This window comes from Anomaloglossus baeobatrachus, unplaced genomic scaffold (genome assembly GCF_048569485.1).
Source record: "Anomaloglossus baeobatrachus isolate aAnoBae1 unplaced genomic scaffold, aAnoBae1.hap1 Scaffold_4535, whole genome shotgun sequence".
Taxonomy (NCBI): domain Eukaryota; kingdom Metazoa; phylum Chordata; class Amphibia; order Anura; family Aromobatidae; genus Anomaloglossus; species Anomaloglossus baeobatrachus.
The window spans coordinates 309-15,793 of record NW_027443874.1 but is presented as its reverse complement, the minus strand read 5'-3'; the positions used below and the strand labels follow the sequence as shown (position 1 = coordinate 15,793).

Genomic DNA, 15,485 nt, shown 5'->3' with positions numbered 1-15,485 from the left:
TTCTTAGTATTTGACGTTCCTTATATTGCGGTATGAGGCTTCGCAGTAGGTTGCAAACATTCATCACCCATGACTGTCCCCAATTGAGCTCAGAAGCTCAATGTCTATCATGACCTCTCTTTTAGAATGTCCAAGAGCAAGCAAACTATTCCTCCAGGAGAGGGCGCCAACAGACTACTAAAGAGATCATCATTACTCAAAGAAAACCCCAAAAACCAATGCATGATAGGAATAAACAGGTAACTTTCTTTGGAGTGGAAGCGGAGAGATCGCACCAGATGCCAATTCTAGATGTTATCACACCTGTGGTCACTGCAGCAGCAGGTGAATCCACTTTGTCCAAAAGGGATCTATTCCATTCAATTGCAAATGATCTAGATAAGACAGAGAACTGCAGCACGGGGACATAGCCGAGTTGGTCAGGTTGAGTGGTGATGAGTTTGCTATTTGGATGAATAAAGAAAGTCAAAAGTGTGAAAGATAAAAAACAAAAGGAGGAAGTGTGAAAAGTGAATGGGCCAAATTGAGGTGCATATGAAGACGTATGCTTTCTTCCAATTCATTAAATCGGGCTAATATGAATCAGGTGAATTGAGTTCTGCTTTTGGAAACTGGGTTAAGAAGGGGTGCACCGTTCCTGGAGGTACTGCAATACCAGGTCAATGCGTGGAGTGGACAGAGCAAGCTCTTTTTCCATCTCCCTGTTCTAAAAATCCATTTAATATATGGTCCCCAGATAGGGGACGTATCAGATATTAAACTGATAAGAACAGATACTACACTTGATCTTAGCCAAAAGGCCGAGAAGCGATAACCAGAATTGGTTTGGGCCTCGAGTGGCACCCTGGCCTATGCCGGACACATCTTAGGGAGAGAGAGCGAGAGGGAGACAAACCCACGCCTACACAAGACATTTTGTCACCCAAGCCAACCCTTGAAAAGGCTGCTTTGCAGAGCCAAAACAAGAAGAATGGTGCGTTTTGCAGCCGCCGCCCACTGCAATGAATCTGAATAACTCCTCCTTTAGGGCGCAAGCAACTCCCCTCCCCCTTGCAGTCTTTCCAATTCACGATACAAAAAGACGGACAGGACAGGTTGCCTGACTTTCCGTCACTGCCACCCTTTGCCATCCTTACCCGTAGAAAGCCCTTTCATCATCCCCAAACCCTAATCTTTTCCCTTTCCTTCCCAGCCCCCAAACCCTGCCCTCTGTACCTTTCTCACCACCCGCTTCCCTTCTCCTGTCATCCCCCTACCACCCGGGAAAAAAAGAGATTGCCCCCTCCTTCCACTAGCCCACCCTCCCACCCAAAGAACAACTTCTTCTGCGCAGCTTGTTTTCTAGGCAGCAGCGCTATTGTGATGTCATCGGGGGGCATTGTGACAAGCCGCCAGTGTTCCGTCTCTTCATGTTGTGCACAGTTCAAACGGAAAATACATCAACAGGCAGACTACAGAAAAGCTTACTATCAAAGGTTAGAGGGGGGCTTTCTCAGAGGGCTTTTTACAGTTTTTCTATTCCCAATTAGCCGTTTAAGTGTACTTATTGAAAGTAGTAATTCTTTCATAGGCCGCCCTTTCTTAGTATTTGACGTTCCTTATATTGCGGTATGAGGCTTCGCAGTAGGTTGCAAACATTCATCACCCATGACTGTCCCCAATTGAGCTCAGAAGCTCAATGTCTATCATGACCTCTCTTTTAGAATGTCCAAGAGCAAGCAAACTATTCCTCCAGGAGAGGGCGCCAACAGACTACTAAAGAGATCATCATTACTCAAAGAAAACCCCAAAAACCAATGCATGATAGGAATAAACAGGTAACTTTCTTTGGAGTGGAAGCGGAGAGATCGCACCAGATGCCAATTCTAGATGTTATCACACCTGTGGTCACTGCAGCAGCAGGTGAATCCACTTTGTCCAAAAGGGATCTATTCCATTCAATTGCAAATGATCTAGATAAGACAGAGAACTGCAGCACGGGGACATAGCCGAGTTGGTCAGGTTGAGTGGTGATGAGTTTGCTATTTGGATGAATAAAGAAAGTCAAAAGTGTGAAAGATAAAAAACAAAAGGAGGAAGTGTGAAAAGTGAATGGGCCAAATTGAGGTGCATATGAAGACGTATGCTTTCTTCCAATTCATTAAATCGGGCTAATATGAATCAGGTGAATTGAGTTCTGCTTTTGGAAACTGGGTTAAGAAGGGGTGCACCGTTCCTGGAGGTACTGCAATACCAGGTCAATGCGTGGAGTGGACAGAGCAAGCTCTTTTTCCATCTCCCTGTTCTAAAAATCCATTTAATATATGGTCCCCAGATAGGGGACGTATCAGATATTAAACTGATAAGAACAGATACTACACTTGATCTTAGCCAAAAGGCCGAGAAGCGATAACCAGAATTGGTTTGGGCCTCGAGTGGCACCCTGGCCTATGCCGGACACATCTTAGGGAGAGAGAGCGAGAGGGAGACAAACCCACGCCTACACAAGACATTTTGTCACCCAAGCCAACCCTTGAAAAGGCTGCTTTGCAGAGCCAAAACAAGAAGAATGGTGCGTTTTGCAGCCGCCGCCCACTGCAATGAATCTGAATAACTCCTCCTTTAGGGCGCAAGCAACTCCCCTCCCCCTTGCAGTCTTTCCAATTCACGATACAAAAAGACGGACAGGACAGGTTGCCTGACTTTCCGTCACTGCCACCCTTTGCCATCCTTACCCGTAGAAAGCCCTTTCATCATCCCCAAACCCTAATCTTTTCCCTTTCCTTCCCAGCCCCCAAACCCTGCCCTCTGTACCTTTCTCACCACCCGCTTCCCTTCTCCTGTCATCCCCCTACCACCCGGGAAAAAAAGAGATTGCCCCCTCCTTCCACTAGCCCACCCTCCCACCCAAAGAACAACTTCTTCTGCGCAGCTTGTTTTCTAGGCAGCAGCGCTATTGTGATGTCATCGGGGGGCATTGTGACAAGCCGCCAGTGTTCCGTCTCTTCATGTTGTGCACAGTTCAAACGGAAAATACATCAACAGGCAGACTACAGAAAAGCTTACTATCAAAGGTTAGAGGGGGGCTTTCTCAGAGGGCTTTTTACAGTTTTTCTATTCCCAATTAGCCGTTTAAGTGTACTTATTGAAAGTAGTAATTCTTTCATAGGCCGCCCTTTCTTAGTATTTGACGTTCCTTATATTGCGGTAAGAGGCTTCGCAGTAGGTTGCAAACATTCATCACCCATGACTGTCCCCAATTGAGCTCAGAAGCTCAATGTCTATCATGACCTCTCTTTTAGAATGTCCAAGAGCAAGCAAACTATTCCTCCAGGAGAGGGCGCCAACAGACTACTAAAGAGATCATCATTACTCAAAGAAAACCCCAAAAACCAATGCATGATAGGAATAAACAGGTAACTTTCTTTGGAGTGGAAGCGGAGAGATCGCACCAGATGCCAATTCTAGATGTTATCACACCTGTGGTCACTGCAGCAGCAGGTGAATCCACTTTGTCCAAAAGGGATCTATTCCATTCAATTGCAAATGATCTAGATAAGACAGAGAACTGCAGCACGGGGACATAGCCGAGTTGGTCAGGTTGAGTGGTGATGAGTTTGCTATTTGGATGAATAAAGAAAGTCAAAAGTGTGAAAGATAAAAAACAAAAGGAGGAAGTGTGAAAAGTGAATGGGCCAAATTGAGGTGCATATGAAGACGTATGCTTTCTTCCAATTCATTAAATCGGGCTAATATGAATCAGGTGAATTGAGTTCTGCTTTTGGAAACTGGGTTAAGAAGGGGTGCACCGTTCCTGGAGGTACTGCAATACCAGGTCAATGCGTGGAGTGGACAGAGCAAGCTCTTTTTCCATCTCCCTGTTCTAAAAATCCATTTAATATATGGTCCCCAGATAGGGGACGTATCAGATATTAAACTGATAAGAACAGATACTACACTTGATCTTAGCCAAAAGGCCGAGAAGCGATAACCAGAATTGGTTTGGGCCTCGAGTGGCACCCTGGCCTATGCCGGACACATCTTAGGGAGAGAGAGCGAGAGGGAGACAAACCCACGCCTACACAAGACATTTTGTCACCCAAGCCAACCCTTGAAAAGGCTGCTTTGCAGAGCCAAAACAAGAAGAATGGTGCGTTTTGCAGCCGCCGCCCACTGCAATGAATCTGAATAACTCCTCCTTTAGGGCGCAAGCAACTCCCCTCCCCCTTGCAGTCTTTCCAATTCACGATACAAAAAGACGGACAGGACAGGTTGCCTGACTTTCCGTCACTGCCACCCTTTGCCATCCTTACCCGTAGAAAGCCCTTTCATCATCCCCAAACCCTAATCTTTTCCCTTTCCTTCCCAGCCCCCAAACCCTGCCCTCTGTACCTTTCTCACCACCCGCTTCCCTTCTCCTGTCATCCCCCTACCACCCGGGAAAAAAAGAGATTGCCCCCTCCTTCCACTAGCCCACCCTCCCACCCAAAGAACAACTTCTTCTGCGCAGCTTGTTTTCTAGGCAGCAGCGCTATTGTGATGTCATCGGGGGGCATTGTGACAAGCCGCCAGTGTTCCGTCTCTTCATGTTGTGCACAGTTCAAACGGAAAATACATCAACAGGCAGACTACAGAAAAGCTTACTATCAAAGGTTAGAGGGGGGCTTTCTCAGAGGGCTTTTTACAGTTTTTCTATTCCCAATTAGCCGTTTAAGTGTACTTATTGAAAGTAGTAATTCTTTCATAGGCCGCCCTTTCTTAGTATTTGACGTTCCTTATATTGCGGTATGAGGCTTCGCAGTAGGTTGCAAACATTCATCACCCATGACTGTCCCCAATTGAGCTCAGAAGCTCAATGTCTATCATGACCTCTCTTTTAGAATGTCCAAGAGCAAGCAAACTATTCCTCCAGGAGAGGGCGCCAACAGACTACTAAAGAGATCATCATTACTCAAAGAAAACCCCAAAAACCAATGCATGATAGGAATAAACAGGTAACTTTCTTTGGAGTGGAAGCGGAGAGATCGCACCAGATGCCAATTCTAGATGTTATCACACCTGTGGTCACTGCAGCAGCAGGTGAATCCACTTTGTCCAAAAGGGATCTATTCCATTCAATTGCAAATGATCTAGATAAGACAGAGAACTGCAGCACGGGGACATAGCCGAGTTGGTCAGGTTGAGTGGTGATGAGTTTGCTATTTGGATGAATAAAGAAAGTCAAAAGTGTGAAAGATAAAAAACAAAAGGAGGAAGTGTGAAAAGTGAATGGGCCAAATTGAGGTGCATATGAAGACGTATGCTTTCTTCCAATTCATTAAATCGGGCTAATATGAATCAGGTGAATTGAGTTCTGCTTTTGGAAACTGGGTTAAGAAGGGGTGCACCGTTCCTGGAGGTACTGCAATACCAGGTCAATGCGTGGAGTGGACAGAGCAAGCTCTTTTTCCATCTCCCTGTTCTAAAAATCCATTTAATATATGGTCCCCAGATAGGGGACGTATCAGATATTAAACTGATAAGAACAGATACTACACTTGATCTTAGCCAAAAGGCCGAGAAGCGATAACCAGAATTGGTTTGGGCCTCGAGTGGCACCCTGGCCTATGCCGGACACATCTTAGGGAGAGAGAGCGAGAGGGAGACAAACCCACGCCTACACAAGACATTTTGTCACCCAAGCCAACCCTTGAAAAGGCTGCTTTGCAGAGCCAAAACAAGAAGAATGGTGCGTTTTGCAGCCGCCGCCCACTGCAATGAATCTGAATAACTCCTCCTTTAGGGCGCAAGCAACTCCCCTCCCCCTTGCAGTCTTTCCAATTCACGATACAAAAAGACGGACAGGACAGGTTGCCTGACTTTCCGTCACTGCCACCCTTTGCCATCCTTACCCGTAGAAAGCCCTTTCATCATCCCCAAACCCTAATCTTTTCCCTTTCCTTCCCAGCCCCCAAACCCTGCCCTCTGTACCTTTCTCACCACCCGCTTCCCTTCTCCTGTCATCCCCCTACCACCCGGGAAAAAAAGAGATTGCCCCCTCCTTCCACTAGCCCACCCTCCCACCCAAAGAACAACTTCTTCTGCGCAGCTTGTTTTCTAGGCAGCAGCGCTATTGTGATGTCATCGGGGGGCATTGTGACAAGCCGCCAGTGTTCCGTCTCTTCATGTTGTGCACAGTTCAAACGGAAAATACATCAACAGGCAGACTACAGAAAAGCTTACTATCAAAGGTTAGAGGGGGGCTTTCTCAGAGGGCTTTTTACAGTTTTTCTATTCCCAATTAGCCGTTTAAGTGTACTTATTGAAAGTAGTAATTCTTTCATAGGCCGCCCTTTCTTAGTATTTGACGTTCCTTATATTGCGGTATGAGGCTTCGCAGTAGGTTGCAAACATTCATCACCCATGACTGTCCCCAATTGAGCTCAGAAGCTCAATGTCTATCATGACCTCTCTTTTAGAATGTCCAAGAGCAAGCAAACTATTCCTCCAGGAGAGGGCGCCAACAGACTACTAAAGAGATCATCATTACTCAAAGAAAACCCCAAAAACCAATGCATGATAGGAATAAACAGGTAACTTTCTTTGGAGTGGAAGCGGAGAGATCGCACCAGATGCCAATTCTAGATGTTATCACACCTGTGGTCACTGCAGCAGCAGGTGAATCCACTTTGTCCAAAAGGGATCTATTCCATTCAATTGCAAATGATCTAGATAAGACAGAGAACTGCAGCACGGGGACATAGCCGAGTTGGTCAGGTTGAGTGGTGATGAGTTTGCTATTTGGATGAATAAAGAAAGTCAAAAGTGTGAAAGATAAAAAACAAAAGGAGGAAGTGTGAAAAGTGAATGGGCCAAATTGAGGTGCATATGAAGACGTATGCTTTCTTCCAATTCATTAAATCGGGCTAATATGAATCAGGTGAATTGAGTTCTGCTTTTGGAAACTGGGTTAAGAAGGGGTGCACCGTTCCTGGAGGTACTGCAATACCAGGTCAATGCGTGGAGTGGACAGAGCAAGCTCTTTTTCCATCTCCCTGTTCTAAAAATCCATTTAATATATGGTCCCCAGATAGGGGACGTATCAGATATTAAACTGATAAGAACAGATACTACACTTGATCTTAGCCAAAAGGCCGAGAAGCGATAACCAGAATTGGTTTGGGCCTCGAGTGGCACCCTGGCCTATGCCGGACACATCTTAGGGAGATGAGAGCGAGAGGGAGACAAACCCACGCCTACACAAGACATTTTGTCACCCAAGCCAACCCTTGAAAAGGCTGCTTTGCAGAGCCAAAACAAGAAGAATGGTGCGTTTTGCAGCCGCCGCCCACTGCAATGAATCTGAATAACTCCTCCTTTAGGGCGCAAGCAACTCCCCTCCCCCTTGCAGTCTTTCCAATTCACGATACAAAAAGACGGACAGGACAGGTTGCCTGACTTTCCGTCACTGCCACCCTTTGCCATCCTTACCCGTAGAAAGCCCTTTCATCATCCCCAAACCCTAATCTTTTCCCTTTCCTTCCCAGCCCCCAAACCCTGCCCTCTGTACCTTTCTCACCACCCGCTTCCCTTCTCCTGTCATCCCCCTACCACCCGGGAAAAAAAGAGATTGCCCCCTCCTTCCACTAGCCCACCCTCCCACCCAAAGAACAACTTCTTCTGCGCAGCTTGTTTTCTAGGCAGCAGCGCTATTGTGATGTCATCGGGGGGCATTGTGACAAGCCGCCAGTGTTCCGTCTCTTCATGTTGTGCACAGTTCAAACGGAAAATACATCAACAGGCAGACTACAGAAAAGCTTACTATCAAAGGTTAGAGGGGGGCTTTCTCAGAGGGCTTTTTACAGTTTTTCTATTCCCAATTAGCCGTTTAAGTGTACTTATTGAAAGTAGTAATTCTTTCATAGGCCGCCCTTTCTTAGTATTTGACGTTCCTTATATTGCGGTATGAGGCTTCGCAGTAGGTTGCAAACATTCATCACCCATGACTGTCCCCAATTGAGCTCAGAAGCTCAATGTCTATCATGACCTCTCTTTTAGAATGTCCAAGAGCAAGCAAACTATTCCTCCAGGAGAGGGCGCCAACAGACTACTAAAGAGATCATCATTACTCAAAGAAAACCCCAAAAACCAATGCATGATAGGAATAAACAGGTAACTTTCTTTGGAGTGGAAGCGGAGAGATCGCACCAGATGCCAATTCTAGATGTTATCACACCTGTGGTCACTGCAGCAGCAGGTGAATCCACTTTGTCCAAAAGGGATCTATTCCATTCAATTGCAAATGATCTAGATAAGACAGAGAACTGCAGCACGGGGACATAGCCGAGTTGGTCAGGTTGAGTGGTGATGAGTTTGCTATTTGGATGAATAAAGAAAGTCAAAAGTGTGAAAGATAAAAAACAAAAGGAGGAAGTGTGAAAAGTGAATGGGCCAAATTGAGGTGCATATGAAGACGTATGCTTTCTTCCAATTCATTAAATCGGGCTAATATGAATCAGGTGAATTGAGTTCTGCTTTTGGAAACTGGGTTAAGAAGGGGTGCACCGTTCCTGGAGGTACTGCAATACCAGGTCAATGCGTGGAGTGGACAGAGCAAGCTCTTTTTCCATCTCCCTGTTCTAAAAATCCATTTAATATATGGTCCCCAGATAGGGGACGTATCAGATATTAAACTGATAAGAACAGATACTACACTTGATCTTAGCCAAAAGGCCGAGAAGCGATAACCAGAATTGGTTTGGGCCTCGAGTGGCACCCTGGCCTATGCCGGACACATCTTAGGGAGAGAGAGCGAGAGGGAGACAAACCCACGCCTACACAAGACATTTTGTCACCCAAGCCAACCCTTGAAAAGGCTGCTTTGCAGAGCCAAAACAAGAAGAATGGTGCGTTTTGCAGCCGCCGCCCACTGCAATGAATCTGAATAACTCCTCCTTTAGGGCGCAAGCAACTCCCCTCCCCCTTGCAGTCTTTCCAATTCACGATACAAAAAGACGGACAGGACAGGTTGCCTGACTTTCCGTCACTGCCACCCTTTGCCATCCTTACCCGTAGAAAGCCCTTTCATCATCCCCAAACCCTAATCTTTTCCCTTTCCTTCCCAGCCCCCAAACCCTGCCCTCTGTACCTTTCTCACCACCCGCTTCCCTTCTCCTGTCATCCCCCTACCACCCGGGAAAAAAAGAGATTGCCCCCTCCTTCCACTAGCCCACCCTCCCACCCAAAGAACAACTTCTTCTGCGCAGCTTGTTTTCTAGGCAGCAGCGCTATTGTGATGTCATCGGGGGGCATTGTGACAAGCCGCCAGTGTTCCGTCTCTTCATGTTGTGCACAGTTCAAACGGAAAATACATCAACAGGCAGACTACAGAAAAGCTTACTATCAAAGGTTAGAGGGGGGCTTTCTCAGAGGGCTTTTTACAGTTTTTCTATTCCCAATTAGCCGTTTAAGTGTACTTATTGAAAGTAGTAATTCTTTCATAGGCCGCCCTTTCTTAGTATTTGACGTTCCTTATATTGCGGTATGAGGCTTCGCAGTAGGTTGCAAACATTCATCACCCATGACTGTCCCCAATTGAGCTCAGAAGCTCAATGTCTATCATGACCTCTCTTTTAGAATGTCCAAGAGCAAGCAAACTATTCCTCCAGGAGAGGGCGCCAACAGACTACTAAAGAGATCATCATTACTCAAAGAAAACCCCAAAAACCAATGCATGATAGGAATAAACAGGTAACTTTCTTTGGAGTGGAAGCGGAGAGATCGCACCAGATGCCAATTCTAGATGTTATCACACCTGTGGTCACTGCAGCAGCAGGTGAATCCACTTTGTCCAAAAGGGATCTATTCCATTCAATTGCAAATGATCTAGATAAGACAGAGAACTGCAGCACGGGGACATAGCCGAGTTGGTCAGGTTGAGTGGTGATGAGTTTGCTATTTGGATGAATAAAGAAAGTCAAAAGTGTGAAAGATAAAAAACAAAAGGAGGAAGTGTGAAAAGTGAATGGGCCAAATTGAGGTGCATATGAAGACGTATGCTTTCTTCCAATTCATTAAATCGGGCTAATATGAATCAGGTGAATTGAGTTCTGCTTTTGGAAACTGGGTTAAGAAGGGGTGCACCGTTCCTGGAGGTACTGCAATACCAGGTCAATGCGTGGAGTGGACAGAGCAAGCTCTTTTTCCATCTCCCTGTTCTAAAAATCCATTTAATATATGGTCCCCAGATAGGGGACGTATCAGATATTAAACTGATAAGAACAGATACTACACTTGATCTTAGCCAAAAGGCCGAGAAGCGATAACCAGAATTGGTTTGGGCCTCGAGTGGCACCCTGGCCTATGCCGGACACATCTTAGGGAGAGAGAGCGAGAGGGAGACAAACCCACGCCTACACAAGACATTTTGTCACCCAAGCCAACCCTTGAAAAGGCTGCTTTGCAGAGCCAAAACAAGAAGAATGGTGCGTTTTGCAGCCGCCGCCCACTGCAATGAATCTGAATAACTCCTCCTTTAGGGCGCAAGCAACTCCCCTCCCCCTTGCAGTCTTTCCAATTCACGATACAAAAAGACGGACAGGACAGGTTGCCTGACTTTCCGTCACTGCCACCCTTTGCCATCCTTACCCGTAGAAAGCCCTTTCATCATCCCCAAACCCTAATCTTTTCCCTTTCCTTCCCAGCCCCCAAACCCTGCCCTCTGTACCTTTCTCACCACCCGCTTCCCTTCTCCTGTCATCCCCCTACCACCCGGGAAAAAAAGAGATTGCCCCCTCCTTCCACTAGCCCACCCTCCCACCCAAAGAACAACTTCTTCTGCGCAGCTTGTTTTCTAGGCAGCAGCGCTATTGTGATGTCATCGGGGGGCATTGTGACAAGCCGCCAGTGTTCCGTCTCTTCATGTTGTGCACAGTTCAAACGGAAAATACATCAACAGGCAGACTACAGAAAAGCTTACTATCAAAGGTTAGAGGGGGGCTTTCTCAGAGGGCTTTTTACAGTTTTTCTATTCCCAATTAGCCGTTTAAGTGTACTTATTGAAAGTAGTAATTCTTTCATAGGCCGCCCTTTCTTAGTATTTGACGTTCCTTATATTGCGGTATGAGGCTTCGCAGTAGGTTGCAAACATTCATCACCCATGACTGTCCCCAATTGAGCTCAGAAGCTCAATGTCTATCATGACCTCTCTTTTAGAATGTCCAAGAGCAAGCAAACTATTCCTCCAGGAGAGGGCGCCAACAGACTACTAAAGAGATCATCATTACTCAAAGAAAACCCCAAAAACCAATGCATGATAGGAATAAACAGGTAACTTTCTTTGGAGTGGAAGCGGAGAGATCGCACCAGATGCCAATTCTAGATGTTATCACACCTGTGGTCACTGCAGCAGCAGGTGAATCCACTTTGTCCAAAAGGGATCTATTCCATTCAATTGCAAATGATCTAGATAAGACAGAGAACTGCAGCACGGGGACATAGCCGAGTTGGTCAGGTTGAGTGGTGATGAGTTTGCTATTTGGATGAATAAAGAAAGTCAAAAGTGTGAAAGATAAAAAACAAAAGGAGGAAGTGTGAAAAGTGAATGGGCCAAATTGAGGTGCATATGAAGACGTATGCTTTCTTCCAATTCATTAAATCGGGCTAATATGAATCAGGTGAATTGAGTTCTGCTTTTGGAAACTGGGTTAAGAAGGGGTGCACCGTTCCTGGAGGTACTGCAATACCAGGTCAATGCGTGGAGTGGACAGAGCAAGCTCTTTTTCCATCTCCCTGTTCTAAAAATCCATTTAATATATGGTCCCCAGATAGGGGACGTATCAGATATTAAACTGATAAGAACAGATACTACACTTGATCTTAGCCAAAAGGCCGAGAAGCGATAACCAGAATTGGTTTGGGCCTCGAGTGGCACCCTGGCCTATGCCGGACACATCTTAGGGAGAGAGAGCGAGAGGGAGACAAACCCACGCCTACACAAGACATTTTGTCACCCAAGCCAACCCTTGAAAAGGCTGCTTTGCAGAGCCAAAACAAGAAGAATGGTGCGTTTTGCAGCCGCCGCCCACTGCAATGAATCTGAATAACTCCTCCTTTAGGGCGCAAGCAACTCCCCTCCCCCTTGCAGTCTTTCCAATTCACGATACAAAAAGACGGACAGGACAGGTTGCCTGACTTTCCGTCACTGCCACCCTTTGCCATCCTTACCCGTAGAAAGCCCTTTCATCATCCCCAAACCCTAATCTTTTCCCTTTCCTTCCCAGCCCCCAAACCCTGCCCTCTGTACCTTTCTCACCACCCGCTTCCCTTCTCCTGTCATCCCCCTACCACCCGGGAAAAAAAGAGATTGCCCCCTCCTTCCACTAGCCCACCCTCCCACCCAAAGAACAACTTCTTCTGCGCAGCTTGTTTTCTAGGCAGCAGCGCTATTGTGATGTCATCGGGGGGCATTGTGACAAGCCGCCAGTGTTCCGTCTCTTCATGTTGTGCACAGTTCAAACGGAAAATACATCAACAGGCAGACTACAGAAAAGCTTACTATCAAAGGTTAGAGGGGGGCTTTCTCAGAGGGCTTTTTACAGTTTTTCTATTCCCAATTAGCCGTTTAAGTGTACTTATTGAAAGTAGTAATTCTTTCATAGGCCGCCCTTTCTTAGTATTTGACGTTCCTTATATTGCGGTATGAGGCTTCGCAGTAGGTTGCAAACATTCATCACCCATGACTGTCCCCAATTGAGCTCAGAAGCTCAATGTCTATCATGACCTCTCTTTTAGAATGTCCAAGAGCAAGCAAACTATTCCTCCAGGAGAGGGCGCCAACAGACTACTAAAGAGATCATCATTACTCAAAGAAAACCCCAAAAACCAATGCATGATAGGAATAAACAGGTAACTTTCTTTGGAGTGGAAGCGGAGAGATCGCACCAGATGCCAATTCTAGATGTTATCACACCTGTGGTCACTGCAGCAGCAGGTGAATCCACTTTGTCCAAAAGGGATCTATTCCATTCAATTGCAAATGATCTAGATAAGACAGAGAACTGCAGCACGGGGACATAGCCGAGTTGGTCAGGTTGAGTGGTGATGAGTTTGCTATTTGGATGAATAAAGAAAGTCAAAAGTGTGAAAGATAAAAAACAAAAGGAGGAAGTGTGAAAAGTGAATGGGCCAAATTGAGGTGCATATGAAGACGTATGCTTTCTTCCAATTCATTAAATCGGGCTAATATGAATCAGGTGAATTGAGTTCTGCTTTTGGAAACTGGGTTAAGAAGGGGTGCACCGTTCCTGGAGGTACTGCAATACCAGGTCAATGCGTGGAGTGGACAGAGCAAGCTCTTTTTCCATCTCCCTGTTCTAAAAATCCATTTAATATATGGTCCCCAGATAGGGGACGTATCAGATATTAAACTGATAAGAACAGATACTACACTTGATCTTAGCCAAAAGGCCGAGAAGCGATAACCAGAATTGGTTTGGGCCTCGAGTGGCACCCTGGCCTATGCCGGACACATCTTAGGGAGAGAGAGCGAGAGGGAGACAAACCCACGCCTACACAAGACATTTTGTCACCCAAGCCAACCCTTGAAAAGGCTGCTTTGCAGAGCCAAAACAAGAAGAATGGTGCGTTTTGCAGCCGCCGCCCACTGCAATGAATCTGAATAACTCCTCCTTTAGGGCGCAAGCAACTCCCCTCCCCCTTGCAGTCTTTCCAATTCACGATACAAAAAGACGGACAGGACAGGTTGCCTGACTTTCCGTCACTGCCACCCTTTGCCATCCTTACCCGTAGAAAGCCCTTTCATCATCCCCAAACCCTAATCTTTTCCCTTTCCTTCCCAGCCCCCAAACCCTGCCCTCTGTACCTTTCTCACCACCCGCTTCCCTTCTCCTGTCATCCCCCTACCACCCGGGAAAAAAAGAGATTGCCCCCTCCTTCCACTAGCCCACCCTCCCACCCAAAGAACAACTTCTTCTGCGCAGCTTGTTTTCTAGGCAGCAGCGCTATTGTGATGTCATCGGGGGGCATTGTGACAAGCCGCCAGTGTTCCGTCTCTTCATGTTGTGCACAGTTCAAACGGAAAATACATCAACAGGCAGACTACAGAAAAGCTTACTATCAAAGGTTAGAGGGGGGCTTTCTCAGAGGGCTTTTTACAGTTTTTCTATTCCCAATTAGCCGTTTAAGTGTACTTATTGAAAGTAGTAATTCTTTCATAGGCCGCCCTTTCTTAGTATTTGACGTTCCTTATATTGCGGTATGAGGCTTCGCAGTAGGTTGCAAACATTCATCACCCATGACTGTCCCCAATTGAGCTCAGAAGCTCAATGTCTATCATGACCTCTCTTTTAGAATGTCCAAGAGCAAGCAAACTATTCCTCCAGGAGAGGGCGCCAACAGACTACTAAAGAGATCATCATTACTCAAAGAAAACCCCAAAAACCAATGCATGATAGGAATAAACAGGTAACTTTCTTTGGAGTGGAAGCGGAGAGATCGCACCAGATGCCAATTCTAGATGTTATCACACCTGTGGTCACTGCAGCAGCAGGTGAATCCACTTTGTCCAAAAGGGATCTATTCCATTCAATTGCAAATGATCTAGATAAGACAGAGAACTGCAGCACGGGGACATAGCCGAGTTGGTCAGGTTGAGTGGTGATGAGTTTGCTATTTGGATGAATAAAGAAAGTCAAAAGTGTGAAAGATAAAAAACAAAAGGAGGAAGTGTGAAAAGTGAATGGGCCAAATTGAGGTGCATATGAAGACGTATGCTTTCTTCCAATTCATTAAATCGGGCTAATATGAATCAGGTGAATTGAGTTCTGCTTTTGGAAACTGGGTTAAGAAGGGGTGCACCGTTCCTGGAGGTACTGCAATACCAGGTCAATGCGTGGAGTGGACAGAGCAAGCTCTTTTTCCATCTCCCTGTTCTAAAAATCCATTTAATATATGGTCCCCAGATAGGGGACGTATCAGATATTAAACTGATAAGAACAGATACTACACTTGATCTTAGCCAAAAGGCCGAGAAGCGATAACCAGAATTGGTTTGGGCCTCGAGTGGCACCCTGGCCTATGCCGGACACATCTTAGGGAGAGAGAGCGAGAGGGAGACAAACCCACGCCTACACAAGACATTTTGTCACCCAAGCCAACCCTTGAAAAGGCTGCTTTGCAGAGCCAAAACAAGAAGAATGGTGCGTTTTGCAGCCGCCGCCCACTGCAATGAATCTGAATAACTCCTCCTTTAGGGCGCAAGCAACTCCCCTCCCCCTTGCAGTCTTTCCAATTCACGATACAAAAAGACGGACAGGACAGGTTGCCTGACTTTCCGTCACTGCCACCCTTTGCCATCCTTACCCGTAGAAAGCCCTTTCATCATCCCCAAACCCTAATCTTTTCCCTTTCCTTCCCAGCCCCCAAACCCTGCCCTCTGTACCTTTCTCACCACCCGCTTCCCTTCTCCTGTCATCCCCCTACCACCCGGGAAAAAAAGAGATTGCCCC

General features: G+C 46.3%; 10 non-coding genes across 10 annotated transcripts; all 10 read right to left on the bottom strand.

Annotated features, from left to right (window-relative positions):
- Positions 1-621: 621 nt before the first annotated feature.
- Positions 622-812, bottom strand: LOC142280508 (U2 spliceosomal RNA). The gene has a single exon (XR_012742771.1). It is a non-coding gene; the product is annotated as a U2 spliceosomal RNA (small nuclear RNA).
- Positions 813-2,199: 1,387 nt separating this feature from the next.
- LOC142280507 (U2 spliceosomal RNA) lies at positions 2,200-2,390 on the bottom strand. The gene has a single exon (XR_012742770.1). It is a non-coding gene; the product is annotated as a U2 spliceosomal RNA (small nuclear RNA).
- A 1,387-nt stretch (positions 2,391-3,777) lies between these two features.
- LOC142280505 (U2 spliceosomal RNA) lies at positions 3,778-3,968 on the bottom strand. The gene has a single exon (XR_012742769.1). It is a non-coding gene; the product is annotated as a U2 spliceosomal RNA (small nuclear RNA).
- A 1,387-nt stretch (positions 3,969-5,355) lies between these two features.
- On the bottom strand, positions 5,356-5,546 carry LOC142280504 (U2 spliceosomal RNA). The gene has a single exon (XR_012742768.1). It is a non-coding gene; the product is annotated as a U2 spliceosomal RNA (small nuclear RNA).
- Positions 5,547-6,933: 1,387 nt separating this feature from the next.
- On the bottom strand, positions 6,934-7,124 carry LOC142280503 (U2 spliceosomal RNA). Its single transcript, XR_012742767.1, has one exon. It is a non-coding gene; the product is annotated as a U2 spliceosomal RNA (small nuclear RNA).
- A 1,388-nt stretch (positions 7,125-8,512) lies between these two features.
- Positions 8,513-8,703, bottom strand: LOC142280524 (U2 spliceosomal RNA). Its single transcript, XR_012742786.1, has one exon. It is a non-coding gene; the product is annotated as a U2 spliceosomal RNA (small nuclear RNA).
- Positions 8,704-10,090: 1,387 nt separating this feature from the next.
- Positions 10,091-10,281, bottom strand: LOC142280523 (U2 spliceosomal RNA). The gene has a single exon (XR_012742785.1). It is a non-coding gene; the product is annotated as a U2 spliceosomal RNA (small nuclear RNA).
- Positions 10,282-11,668: 1,387 nt separating this feature from the next.
- On the bottom strand, positions 11,669-11,859 carry LOC142280521 (U2 spliceosomal RNA). The gene has a single exon (XR_012742784.1). It is a non-coding gene; the product is annotated as a U2 spliceosomal RNA (small nuclear RNA).
- A 1,387-nt stretch (positions 11,860-13,246) lies between these two features.
- On the bottom strand, positions 13,247-13,437 carry LOC142280514 (U2 spliceosomal RNA). Its single transcript, XR_012742777.1, has one exon. It is a non-coding gene; the product is annotated as a U2 spliceosomal RNA (small nuclear RNA).
- A 1,387-nt stretch (positions 13,438-14,824) lies between these two features.
- On the bottom strand, positions 14,825-15,015 carry LOC142280502 (U2 spliceosomal RNA). Its single transcript, XR_012742766.1, has one exon. It is a non-coding gene; the product is annotated as a U2 spliceosomal RNA (small nuclear RNA).
- Positions 15,016-15,485: the final 470 nt, after the last annotated feature.